General features: G+C 43.5%; 1 protein-coding gene across 11 annotated transcripts in view; it reads left to right on the top strand.

Annotated features, from left to right (window-relative positions):
• The first annotated feature begins 980 nt into the window (after window positions 1-980).
• Window positions 981-14,219, top strand: part of Myt1l (myelin transcription factor 1 like) — a 402,403-nt gene continuing 389,164 nt past the window's right edge. For 7 of the 11 annotated variants that reach the window (XM_029541111.1, XM_029541118.1, XM_021202071.2 and 4 more), the window contains exon 1: window positions 981-1,412. The gene's annotated coding sequence lies outside the window, so the exon portion shown is untranslated. Of the gene's footprint in view, window positions 1,413-5,921; window positions 6,134-7,144; window positions 7,845-7,867; window positions 7,984-14,219 lie in introns of those variants that run through there. The other 4 variants (XM_029541114.1, XM_029541112.1, XM_021202072.2 and 1 more) reach the window with 4 other exon arrangements.

A 14,219-nucleotide genomic window follows, 5' to 3' on the forward strand; every position in this document is an offset into this window, starting at 1 on the left:
GGCACACACATGTGAAGCACGCACGCGCGCACGCGCGCACACACACACACACACACACACACACACACACACACACACGAGTAGCAGTCGGTTAAGGGGAAAGGGTGATACCTTTTTTAAAAACCGACAGGCAGTAAGCCATTATTAGCAAGAGCTATATTGAGAGTGCATGTCAGACAGGCAACAAAGCCGAGCTCCAGTTCCGCCCAAACATGTGCCTTGCCATTTTCATTTTAATCAGCCTGCTCAGGATGGCTGCTGATTCATTTTGCAGGATGTCCCCCTGGGAGCCAAGGTGGAAGCCTCCGGCGGCAGCGGGTGAGCTGCTCTTGCATCTAGGCAGGATGCAGCAGGGCACACAGAGGGGAGAGTGAGGAGGAGGCTAGCGGGAGGGGAGCTCACCCACAGGCTCACTCCAGAGTTCAATATGGCTAGTTAGCCGCTCCTTCATGAAACCGTATCTGCTACTGCAGAAAATATAATGAAAGAAAGAGAAAAGAGAAGAAAAACTGTCAAATTGTAGGATCGTCATTTCATTATCTAGCAACTACGGCCCCCCCTCCAACCCACCCCTGGACATTAAGTGGCTTGGAATGCTGGTTATTCTCATGGTCAGCGTATACATAGATACACACACACACACACACACACACACACACACACACACACACACACATACCTGATAACTAGCTGGGGTGGTATACCTGATTTAGCTGCAGACTTTGATTTGTAGGACTGACAACCTTATTATGCAGTGAGCTTATTATTGATATTATTCTGCTCTCGGTTGCCATGGCCACCTTGTGAGAGACATTCAATTTTCTCTCTTCCATCATCATTATCTATGAGGCCATCTGTTGTGGAAAATGAATTCAGCCTCATTTGCATGACTGATAAGCAATTTTTTTTTTATCTATTTAACAGAAGGTCATATGCCGGGGATTTGGAGCTCGTGAAAAAAAAAAAGTGGAAAAAAAAAAAAGCCTAGGAGAGGATGAGTGGAGCTGCGTGCATTAGGGGCTGGATGTGGAGGTAAAGCAGATCTCTTAGGCCCGCTAGCCTCTCCTGCTGCATGTGTCATTCCTGCCCGCGCGACATTTTTCCCCCTAAGCTACTGCACACAAAACAGAGCGAGAAAGCTGCTCCCTGCAGTTTCTTGGAGGTCTCCTGGTTTCTCACCCATTGTTGGTGGGTGTATTTCAATTTTTTGATTCCCTGGACTGTGGGTTATGAAATCAATGCTCGCTGAAGACAAAAGCAACCTTCCCTGCCTCTCGGTGCTATGCGTGGTCCTCCTCGGCCTCCCACTTGTGGGGGAAAGGGTTTTCTCTTTCTTTCTGTGTGTTCTGAGCCAGCACAGTTACCAAAATTGAACTTGCCGTCACTTGTGAGCGGTGTGGTCATGGTGTGAGGTACGTGATGCTCATTAGGTTAATTCTTTGGACTCAGGGGTCAGGATCTGTTTTTGCTGTAGCTCAAGGCTTCTGCTGCAGTCCTATTGTTCGTTCCTTTTTAAAGTTATTTTTATAGCGTGGCTGGTGGCTGAGAGGTTCCTGAGGTACAGGTCTTCAGTTCTCAGAAGCTGGTCTTGAGAGCAAAAATGGGTAATAGATTGCATGCCTGAAGAATGATTTTTGTTTATAAAAAGAAATAAAAAAAAAAAAATGAGAAAACCGAAAAACTTACTGCATGTCTGGAGGTCGGTGATTTGAGCTGAAGTAACTTCCGAGAGTGGCTAACTTCACTTTACAAACAAGGGAGGATTTTAAGCAAGGGCTGTGGGAATGTTAGCTACACCTGAGGCACTGTTGTCTTGGTCTAATTATAGGAGGAAAGTTGGTTGGTGTTTATAAAACTGATAAACTCAAATAAAGATTTTAAACAATAACCTCAATGTTTGAAGTCCATAAAAACAAAACAGCGCCTAAGTTCTGGCAGAATATGGTTTTTTAAAAAATTACCTCATAAACAAAAAGTTGAGTCTTCACACTCTACTTTCCAGATAGATCTGAATAAATAATAAATAATATAAATATTCACCTGAGGGTGAAATATACAAAATAGACTGTGGAGTTTGATCAGAGCATTAATTTAATCACGACAAATTTCTTATACCATAGAAACCATATATGGTATCGATCATTATGTCATTAATTTAATTAGGATAAAGTGATTTGTTTAACAACTCTTTTTGTTCAAGTGTTTATACTTTTTGCTAACACCACAGACAAAAGCTCCCATAACACTTTTACAAGCACGAGAGAGTCTTTCTGATTGTTTAACTTTATAAAAGAGATGTAGCTTTTGAAATGAGAAAGTAAGGTATATTTTACATGTAGATAGACATGTTTACTTTAAAAATGAAAGTATTTTATTCAAAATTTCTTTTGAAAACACTGTTATAAGATTAACTTTTAACCTACCCCAAACTATGAACCCAAACAAAGTTCTAATGGTGCATTTTAAATACAACTGGGCAACATACATCCACCTCAAAGAACTTTATTGTTTTTCCTTCCTCAATTGACCCAAAGGAGCATACATGATTGAATTGCTTCAGTGTAGTAGAGTAAGTCATTTGGTTGAAATGCCCCTTAAAGTTATACTTCAGCATTACATTTTATTTATTGTAATATTTGTTTATGCTAGACTACTGGGTGTTTGTATGTTGATGCACTTTTTAAAACTCTTGCTTTGACCCTCCTTCTCCTAATCAGTCATTTAAAATATATCTTTAGCTTGAGTGTAGGGAAAATAAATTAACATTAAATATCAGTTACACAGTTCAAAGCCTCAAACTGTAAAATGTGGGCAGTCTGTGAAGACTCCTGAAATGATTTCCCTCAGAGGACTACCAGCAGGGTGGTGGCTGGAGCCACAGTGTGCTCTGAAGGGCTGTGTGGCCGCCTTTTGATTTCTACCTTCAGCCTTCAGATTTGTGAATCAGATCTGTCAACCTCTGCAAATCCTCGGACAGAGAGCACAGTTGATTTCCCCCCTCCCCCCCTCCCAAAGTTAATCACCCATCTTGGTTGGCTTCCTCCTTGCCTCCCTGACATTTGACTGCCGCTAATTCACTGATTAATCTCATTAATGTGATTATAGCAGGATTTGGAGCTAGCCGCCATTGTTCTGTAGACAGGGCTATTCAGGCTGAGCACTTTCCACCCCATTCAGTTTGCTGTGATTTTTCAAAGGCTGGTGGAGGGAGCCATTGTGATAGGGTTTCCTGGCCTCCTTTCAGCACCGGGAGCTGTCCGTGGCAGATAGGAATTGCATTCAGCAGAGACTTCCTACAGGTTCACTGCCTATGTGAAAACAGCTCGCGAGCATCACCTTAATGACAGTGCTCACTGAGGTAGAAGTCAGTCGAGTGGTGTTTATGGTCACAATTGGATGTTTTGAAGATGGTGGCAGCCCAGATCTGTAGCTGACGGTTTTTATTTTGTAAAGACATTGCAGCTGCTATGGCCCGTACAAGCTTATAAATATCAAACACATGAATCTGCCAAAATAACTCATGTGCTTTGGGACTCTAAAACTACAAACATTACTACTTTGAGAGTAGATGCTCTTTACCTCAATGTGTCCGGTTAATAATGCAGTATCAGTTTTGAAAAGATGAGTCAGGGAAGAGAGAGTTACCCTAGGACAGAAAGTACGAATGGCAGGAACCTTTCTATGAAGTGAAACTGGCACCAGTTCTACCAACCAGTACCAGCTTCATGGGTCTGTGTCTGAAGCTAAGGCCAGGATTGAGGCCCAATGAATACTTATGACTAATACACAAAAACTCTTAAAGGAACAGAAGCCTACAGTTTTCCTTTGAACTATATAGCTGTATAAACTTGGTTTAAAAGCATGTATCTATGGCTAGAGGATCAGAGCCCACAGAGGTGGTAACTTTATTATTCCTGCAATGTTTTCTACCTGGTTTAATTTAATTTTTAACTCTTTAAATTTTTTTTTTTTTAGCTTTTATTAGTTGTTATAAACTATCCCATTCTCTGATGACATCTGTTCATTTCTTTTACCAACTATCAAAAATAAATGTAAATAAAAGTTATTTTGCAGTATTAAAGATTTTTCAAAGTTTTCTATTTGTTACCATTATACATAGATTTTAAAAAATAATGGATTTAAAATTTGAATATTCATTTGCATTGTTTGCTCTACATAGAAATGCACCACATGTACCACTTTCAAAAAGACAATTATATCTGAGGGAATTTTATTTGCTAATAAAATAATATTTTAAATGTCATATGTCTAAACCAGACATCCCATGTCAACCTGCAAGACAGTCTAATTTGATGGAGACCTGTTGTTTCAAAAATACATATTATCTCTTCTAACACAGTTTGCTTGCTATGCATTTCGGTGGCTGGATTTTAAATTACAAACAATAACTTAAAGTTTTAGTCACTCTTGTGCTTTAAAAAAAGAGCCACTTTTTGGAACAAGAGGAAATAATGAGGTTCCCTTGGTAGGGACCCCTTTGCCCTGAACTTGAACTTGAACTCAACTGGCTGCCCATTTTCTTCAAGGGCCATGTTTTCTCATCAATAACTGGTTTTTCAAATGCATCTCATATTTGACAATAAAGTCTGAAGAGTCCCTCAGAATTCTGTCCAGGACACAAGTGAGTGACAGTGAAGGAACCTGGGGCTTCTCTGCTCTCAGGGAGATCCATAGCTCACTGCAGTGTTCCTTGCTTTCCTGTTTTAAAGTCAGTCAGTCTCTCTCTCTCTCTCTCTCTCTCTCTCTCTCTCTCTCTCTCTCTCTCTCTTTCTCTCCCCTCTTTAAAAATTTCTTAGCATCCCTTGACAAAAATAATGGGAGGTGAACTTGAACAAAAACTTACAAAACATTAACCTGCGTCTCACTAAGCTAAGTTCCATCCCCACTGAACAAATACAATGGCCCAACTGACACCCATCTATGTGTAGTCCAAACTAAAGACAGCCGATGCTGTGGATTTAAAGAATAAAGTACTGTATGTGTGTTTTGTTCTGGTGTGTGTGTGTGTGTGTGTGTGTGTGCGCAGGGGTGATATCTAAATAACATATACAGCTAGTATGTTTAACAAACATTTTAAGTTGGCATGTCCCATATATGAATATGTTGCCTAAAACAGTTATAATTTGCACAAGTAGAAACAACTGTACATTTTCCCATCAGTAGGCTATGTTTCAGTGCCGTGTGACTCAGTCTGAAGTATCTTTGTGCTCTCTTCCTTTCTCCCTCCCTCTCTCCCTGCCTCTTCTGGCCTCCTGGCCTCTCTAACTTTGCCCCCTCTCTCCTGTCTCTGTCTCCTCCATACCTGCATTGTTCTAGCATGCACAATGACTTTTCTGTGAACGCTTTCACAATGAAAGTGATTTGTTTTTTTGTTTTTTGTTTTTTAAGCTTTGATGGCCTAATGCGCCCTCAGGGTATCTGCAGAAGTCATCAGAGATGGCAGAGAAAATGTAATCCAGGTGTTAGAAAACTAGAGAGAATGCATAAGTGCTTATTTATTGTATGAGAAGATCTTGGCCAACATTGCTGTCTCAGGCTGCTGGGTAGGAAGGAAATGTGAATGCCATAGCTCCGGATGAAAGAAAAAGCCCCCGTGTGGGGATTACCAGGGGTAGGGGGTAGAGAAGGGGAGGGAGGCATTCTGATGGCAGTGGACAACGCATTGTCTATGGGAAGATGGAGGGACACTGGGTGTCCCCAGCAAGCCTCCTTGTGGAGAGCTGCGGAGGTTTCCGTCAGGGCACTGGAGAGGGAGCAGGCAGTACCCTGTGTAGTAACCACCACGCGCCAGGCAGATGCTCTTCAGAGGAATTACCTCTGAGAGCAAGAAGAGGGTGTTCCTGGGACCTTGGGACTGCTGTCAGTCTCCCTCAGAAACCAGTCCACACTGTGCCTATGGAGGCCCCCAGTGGCTGAGCTGTGGGCTCTGCCTCGCACTCCTGTGCACAGGGCTGACAGTGCAGGTCCTGATGGGAGGGGTGGAGGGAATGCAAACACGGAGGGATCTGTGACCACACGTGCCTGGGGCTCTCCATGGCAGTTGAGGAGCTGCGTGAGTGAGGCAGACTGCCGAGGAGGACTTGCTGATGGCCACCAACTCATCTGCTGAGAGGTACCTCTTCCCTTTCCTTTAAAGGTGACATGTGGTTGCTTATTTGCCTGGCTGCTGCAGCTTCCAACTCCTCTGAGTGATTTCGGATAGTCTCTTAAGTAGTTCCCACAGCCATTTCTCCACCTGCCTGGCCACCGTCCACTCTTGTTTGGTTACACACTATGACAGCATGGCATGATTCGGGGTACAGAGGGCTGGCGATGGAACTCTCTTGGCTACAACTGCCCCTCAGATGAACACGCCTATGGGCTGCTTGTCTGCAATCTCCCAGAGTTGTTCTCATCAGGAGTCTGGATAGTCAAAGCCAGCTTCCAGGAGAGGGGAGGTACCTTTATGATTTAGTGTGCTTTACTAAGAGGCTGGTGAGGGAAGGGGACGACTACTACCACAGAAAAGCATTTGTTGCTTGCCCTAAGAGGCTATTTATAGAATCAGCACCTGGGGTTGGGGGGGTCAAAACAAAACAAAACAGAAAAAAAAACAAATAAACAAGCAAATAAACAAACCAAAAAAAAAAAAAAAACCCAACCCACATGGCACAGAAAGTCATATAACTATGCTCTCTTTTGTGTTTCGGGCATCTTACTGGGTCTGCTCTTTTTAAAAATAAACTTTTTCTGTCTTCTCCTTTTCAAATGCTGGTATCATGAGCTAAAAGTTACTCAGAGAATAGTTCTGTCTCTTGTTTTAAAGGAAGATGATAAAAGGAGCTTGTACCGGATGGGATACTGTAGTGTGGCTGACAAGCCAGGGAGATGGTGGGAACCCTTCAGTTAACTCTCTGGTGCCCGTTCTCCAGTCTTAAGAATGGTCAGGGGAGGTCCCCGATGCCTTTTTGTTTTGTTATGATGTGTAGCTGTAGTTCCAGTGAAAACACCAAGGTTCTGCTGACTTTGGTGAGCTTTCTTGAACCACTATATGCATTTACCATAACGTCAACGATAGGGGAGATTTTCTGAGATACATCACCTAGCGGGTAGCAGCCAACAGTAAGCCTGCGTATTTACAGTTCTCATCTATTACATTAAATACAGCACTGCACATCACACACTCCGCTCTAGAGATTTAGAGGCCTGTGGGTACAGTGTAGGAAGCACACAGCACACATCCCAATCTTGCCTGACTGCCGAAAGCCTAGTAAACAGGAAGGCTAGAAATTACTGGTTTTAACTCACAGCTGTTAGGTTGAGACACATCTAGATCAGCGATGAAGTTAGGGATTGAGGAAATGGCTGCGTTTTGTATTGCTTAAAGGACAGCAGCCCGCCCGAGCAGGGTAAGTCAGCAGGATGCTCCCGGTGTGCCTCTGCGGCAGCGATGTGGTCTCTAAGGAAACCTGTGCCTGATGCTCGCAGCCTGGGCAGTGCTGGCGGCCCAGGGCCGTCTGTCTGCTGCCTGCTGATGGAGGCTGCGCCGCATCCACCAGGCAGGGCTCTGCACGCATGCCCGTCTTCCCCGGCGTTTAGTGGTGTCAACTTATTAATTTCCATCTTCGACTTCAGGCCTGTTAGTTTCCTGTCTGAAAGCATTATTACTTTTGTCCATGTGGCAAAATAATTAGCATACAGATGAGAAGTGGCCCCGTGTCTGCGCGCCGATAGAGAGAAGATGTGCGGTTCGAAGTTGATTGGATGAATGGAGAACAAATGGTGGGCGTTCAAAAGCATTAGAAGAGTTTTGTAGTCGCGGAGCAGGCTGGAGAATTTTCTGGGTGAGTCCCTAAGATGGAAGGCAGGGGTGGCTGCCGTGGGAACAATTGCTTGTCAGACGCTGGCTTAGCTGAAGGTGCGGAGAGGGACTGCAGGCGCAGAAAATCCATTCTTCAGGTTTCTCTTTGAAATCCCCTCCAGGTAAATGTGTCCTGTTGTTTCTGGAGCCGGGGCTGCGCTTCCCAAAGTGGAGCAAAGTTCAACTCTTAAGGGCAGTAACAAAAGAATAGTCTTTTGCTGGTGCTCGGGTGGCCTCTTCATCCATCTTCCACGCATAAGTGTGAAGTGAAAATTAACTGTTTAGAGATTAGTGTTTTTAGAAATTTACAGCAGCCATTATTCAACGTGTTTAATTAATATTTTCTGGGACAGTGTATGGAGACCAGCAGAATTAGCAAATGTTGTCCAGATAAAAGCCAGACGTAATTAGTTTTGACTAGTATATATTTTTCCTAGCTGGAAGGAGATTTTAGCTCATTTAACCAGTTACTTATTGGGGACAGTGGAAACTGGACTGATTTTTTTTTTTTTTTCTAGGTCTGTAGGATGCACAGAGGGCAAATGTTAAATGAATACAGTCTTTGATACTTACTTAGTTCTTTTGAGGAGAAAAAAAATGAGATTTTTTTTTTCTGAGTTTATGAGTGATAATGAAGCTTCCTGGAGCCTTGAGTTTCTATTGTCAACAGTGGCATACATTTCTTATATAATTCTGGGACTAGCATCCTGGAACATGGGTGTTTCAAAATTCAGTTCAAGATGCTTCTGGGGAGAGTCACTGATGAAGAGTCCTTTCCTGTCTTAAGGATGCTTACCTTCCTTAGAGGGAAAGGTCTGCATTTTAACTGACCTAATTATTTAGTTTGTTTTTAAAGTTAAACTTCAATAGACACCACAGCCTCTTAACTGTATCTCTGTAGTTTCTTGGCTATTTTAGGGCATGCCATGCTTTCATTTTGAAATTTTAAAAGCCTTTTTCAAAGTGTTGCTATACTTTAGAAAGGACAGTGACTATGTGACAGAAATACAACTTTGGGGGGGGGTGTGCTGAGCGGGGGGGGGTGTGATTTGCTCTGTTTCGGAAAGTACGCCTTTATAATATTAAAACCGACAAAGTGCCTTCAGTGAACCCAAAGCCTCAGGTGTGACAGTCTGGGACCAGGCTTGCCCCTGGTGTGGAGAACTGATGATTTTCCTGCTTAAATTGCAAGTTTCTGTATGTTCACATTAAGATGTCTTTTTTTGCATAATAGGGAAAAATCTCAATTATCCTGTAAGTGCATACAAATGTTGCTTCTATCGCCTTTAAAAAAAATGAGCTAGTAAGCTAGAATGTGGGGGAAAAACAACTCAGGTTTTAAATGTCTAGCCCAAAGTAATGAATGCCCAAGAGAACTCTCTCTCTCTCTCTCTCTCTCTCTCTCTCTCTCTCTCTCTCTCTCTCTCTCTCTCCTGAACTCCTACCTATAGGGAGGCTGTTCTGCGCTCCTCTCTCCATGCTAGTTCCCTTTCGGAGTTGGGTCCATCTTTGTGAGTAAAATAACTCTCTTGTTTTCTGATGGGCTATAACTTTCTTGGAGCAGACATTAGCCTTTCCTTTTTACCCTCTGCTTGGCCATTTAGAAGCAGGGAAACCCTTGAATGTCACTTATCCACGAGGCTTCCTTTGTGCCTGGCTGCCTCTCACAGGTGAAGTCCATTTTTTTTTAAAGGGCCACAATTATGTCACCAGAGTTTCCACTTGAGGGAGTTAGTTTTACCGATTGTAGTCCTGTTTTCAAGGCTCCTTGCAGTGGGTAAGGGCTTGATCCAAAGACAATGAACTGTCTCTGAGCTGGAAATATGTTCAGATGAGCCAGCCTGAAAATGTGATTTCTAAGGGGACTTTTAATTTTATTTTTTAACTTTTCCTCTGAGGTTGAATATCAACTTTAGGAGAGATTACAACCTTCCATAGCTAAATCATGAATTCATCCATGAGATTCCAAATGCCTGGTGCCCTGCCTTAGCTGCTCTGTGGGCAGTGGTTGCACTGGGGGGACATCTGTGTCCTAGGGACTCTGCCCTTAGCCACATGTGCTGCCTATGAGCAGAAAAGAAAAACATCAACAGTTTTCTCCCAAAATGTCACTTGGGCTTATTTCCTTTACAGTTCTGTGCTGTGGTGTGTCCTCACACACTAAAGAGAATGTGCTGAGCACTTCCATGGTTTTGAGAGTGTAAAACATGCATATTTTTAAAGTTGCTGGGGTAAAGGTGTTGTGTACAAGCTGGAATATTTGAGTCATTGGGTTAATGGATGCACCATGTATAACCTGCCTTAGACATATGTGTGTACTCATTAATATAGTTGTAAGAACTTTGTGACTCAATATTGTAAACTGCCTGCTTCCTACTGAAATCCGATGGCTTAGGCACCGCACTCCCTGAAATTACCTTGAGGAAAAATCACCCCAGTTGAGCGTTTGCTTCAGATGTTTTCAGGTGGAGTGTCAAGCTTGGAACTTTAAATCAAACAACTTGGGGATGAATAATTGATGGGAGGGGTACCTCTTTTAGTGTGTTGACAAGGATTTTTCATTGTAGCATCTCCAGCTCCAACATGGCCTTGAAAAGCACCTCAGCCATTGTCTAAACTGAACCTTAGTGTGTTCTAGTCTGCACTCCCAGAGTGTCTTTACAGATGTCAGCACCCAATTCTCAGTTGCTGGGACTCCTACATCCCTGAATCCTATAGGCGGGGGACAGCTCTCAGAGACTGACTTTGAATTTGGTGCCATAGCCTCTCCCTGGTCCACGTATTTCCCTAGCCAGTGCCATCTGAGCAAAAGCTGAATACACAGTACACTGTCGCCATGAAACAATGCTAGCCAGACTGGTGGTGGAAATAATCCAGTCTGCAGGGCACCCCATAGAGAGCCATCAAACCGAGTCGGCTCTGGAGCTGTCTAGGAGAGTGTGAACATTCAGAAATCAATGCTGCATCTGCTGGTGGACCCTCTGGTTCCCCGAAACCCCCACCTGCCTAGTGCATCTGGGCAAGAGCTTTCAGAAGCCAGCTTCCTTCAGGATAAATTTAATACGTCTTGAGGGCCAGGCGCAAGCAAATTGATTCTATCTCTGCAGCAGGAACACTCATAAACATCTGTAAGGATACAGATTCTCAACAACTCCAGGATGAGAGGATGCTATTTTGTGAAATATTCTAAGCCTCCTCCCTTCATACCTCATGCCAGCATGGCATTTTTTAATTAGGAAGTTGATTAAAAAGGGCACGGCAGACCAGGATGTATGGTCCTTTGGCTTGTGTCCAGCTGTTTGTTGACGGAATGGTGAAAGGCATTGCTCATCACCCGTTTCAGGAAAGAGAGAGAATCGGAATTGTTACAGGGTAGAGGGGTGGTGAGAATGAGGCTGTCCTGTGCTGTGCGCTGTGCTGTAGGTAGCTGGTCTTAGCTTCCTCCGTGCAAAGCTTTCCTGCAGACAGACTTGCCGGCTTCCTCCATGACCCAGGTCACGTGTGCTTTGCAGATACCTGGGAACGCCGGGCAGCTCTGTGCATTACACTGAGGAATTCTGGGCTTTTGGCTTTCCAGTAGTCAATAGGAAAAGTCATAATCATTTGCATGTTCTGGATGGACGTCTCTTTTGGCCGCATTTCCTGCCGTCACCAGTGATAGCTCTTCTGATCTCTATGATGCAGCGTTCCTAACCTCAATAGGAACTGATTTTGTTTTGGCTTTTTTTTTTTTCCTTTCTTTTAAAGGAAATCCTTTTCTTTTACGGGATCTTTTTTAGAGCTTGAAGTATATTATCACAGGAATAAAATTTTATGTCTACTTGTAGTATTCCCATGGCTAATGTGGTGTGAATAAGTACCCTGTTATGAATTTAACCCTGTCCATCCTTTTCATTGTTTGAGCACTTCCTGAGATCAAGTGTGCCTAAGAAAGTAGAAACAGATGACCAGCTAAGACTGGCACTGAGACACCCCCCCCCCAAGCTAAGGGAGAGGCCCTAAGGGCTTTCATAGGACCTCAGGGGAGCTGCTCAAGGCTCAAGACAGGGGACATGGGGAGATGTCTTCAGTCCAGTGGGACTGATCAGCTGATTGGCAGTGAGCCTGCCTTTTGTTCTCCCCCTGAAACTCGGTGCAAGTTTGCTAATTATTTTTAGATTCTGTGTTTTAGGAAAGTTCGGTGATAGATCTCTGGCAGTCAGCAGCCACGGTGGGCATCCCTCTCCATTTCAGCCTTTTCTCCTGGCAACAATGGCACAGTCAACACTAACGATGGAGACTGTGGCTTCTTAAAGTCAGCTTCTCCCTCCGCCCTTGGCCTCTGATGGAATATCTATGCACTGTGCACAACTTGAGCTCCTACTGTGTGCAGAGCCAAGAGAGGGAACCATCCTGCAGGTAGTCAGGACCTAAGTATTTATCTGTCTGTCTGCCCATCTGCTGACAAAAGGTAATGAGGATGCCTGCAGGGCAACTTTTCCTTGAATAGATTTGGAAATAGATTTTTGCTTTTCCGACTTAGGCAGAGTGGGCTGGATCCCTTGTTTCCTTTTTTTCTGGGTAATAGAAACTCTGGTGGTCTTCCTGAATATTAGCATAAATGCATAGCATTGTGTAACTGTTTCTGTATGAATTACATATGTTAGTATACGCCCTTCTCTTACAAGCTAGAAATAAAAGTTCAGATATTTTGGGGGGTTCTGGATAGCTGGTCTTCTTTCCCATGGTTCCACACACTTGGGGTATAGAGTCAAGCCTTTTCTCATTTGAGAATATAAGACGGTAAACATCGGTGAATGTCAGACGTCTTCTTCTAAGTTTCTGGATATTTTGAGGCTGTGGGTAGCAGGGGTCAACAACAGCAGCTTTGGGTGAGGTGTGGCCAAGGCATCTACTGCTAACTGAAGTCAGCCTTCTAGCAGACAGACAGATCTCTGGGCTATCTAGCATCTCTGTTAGATGTACAGGATGAGCTGTCCTGCCACTGTGCAACCAGCTGAAGAGCCACTGGCTACAGAAGCCCTTGGCAGCCGCAGGAGGAGAATTCAAATGAGAACCTGGTGAGGCATTTAAACACTCTGAGAGGAACTGCCACCTTGCCACCCAGCAGACTCCACTGAACAAACCTGTAGGTGCAGGATTCAAATCCTGCCATTCAGTCCTCTGACAGACACATGTGCAGTTGGAGTTAGATTGTTATATTCTCTCAAAGTATCTTTGCTTAAAGATGGAATCAATTGCATAAAGCAAGAGGTTTGGGTAGCTGACAGAACTCCTAACCACGTGCTTCAGTAGATTCTACACTCATTTCTGCTTGTTCTTTCTTTTACATGGGATGTCTGAATCTAAATTAAAATTCAAGAAATTCCCCCATTAAACTCTTCAGAACCTCCCAGTGCCCTTTTCTGTGATTCTGAGAGAAGTCATGGAGGTCTTGCCGCCCAAATATTCTTTGGCTAATTTGTTGTTACTGGGATATTGTTAGCTCCAAAACAACCCTTCTCCCTCAGAGACCCATGGTGCACGCCAAGCTGTGTCATGTCAGTCCCCCAGGGACACGCTGGCACACCTGTTTACAAACGGGCTAGGCCACCTGTTCCTCCAGCTTCATAGTTAATGATCAGAACAGGGTCTGTTCACCTAGATGATGTGAGGGGTAGCGAGTCACTGTGAGACAGCAGGGCACTTCTAACACATACGTCAATCTAGTCAATTCTGAGTAAGTTAGAAAATATACTCGACCTGTAATTACAGACAGAATTACAAACATCAGCAACCTAGAGACTAGATGTGATGTGAAGAGTGTGTCAGACATGGTTCAGCCAATGAAATCTCATCATTGCATAATTTGCATTTTTAAAATCATTGTAGCGATGTTGCTGACCTGGAGGATGCCTGGTCCATAAACTCCAGAATATGCCAGTATCAATAGATATGATAACCTGGAAGGAAGCATGCTGTAGGGTCTCATCTCCAGACAAAGAACCATGGGCAGCCAATGGTTGCTTGGAGAGGAAGAATTAGCCTGTCCCAGGGATGAGCCTCCTTATTCGCTGTCCAGTGCAGACCATATACACACAAGTAACAAAAACTGACTCAAAAAGATGTATTTATTTATTTGTGACAATAGGAATGTATTAATTTATGTATGCGGCAATAGTAATCAAAGGAAAAAAGAAGCTATGAGTTTAAGAGCAAGGGGTGCATTTAGGGACTGGAGGAAGGAAAGAGAAGGGAAAAGTGATATAATTACATTTTAGTTAAAGTGTACTTAAAAAAAAAAAAAAGGGTTCTAGTAAAACAAGCAAACAATAACATCCTTGCCCCCTTCCAGAGCTCTGTCTATCTCCAGTGTGGG

This window comes from Mus pahari, chromosome 7, assembly GCF_900095145.1.
Source record: "Mus pahari chromosome 7, PAHARI_EIJ_v1.1, whole genome shotgun sequence".
NCBI lineage: Eukaryota > Metazoa > Chordata > Mammalia > Rodentia > Muridae > Mus > Mus pahari.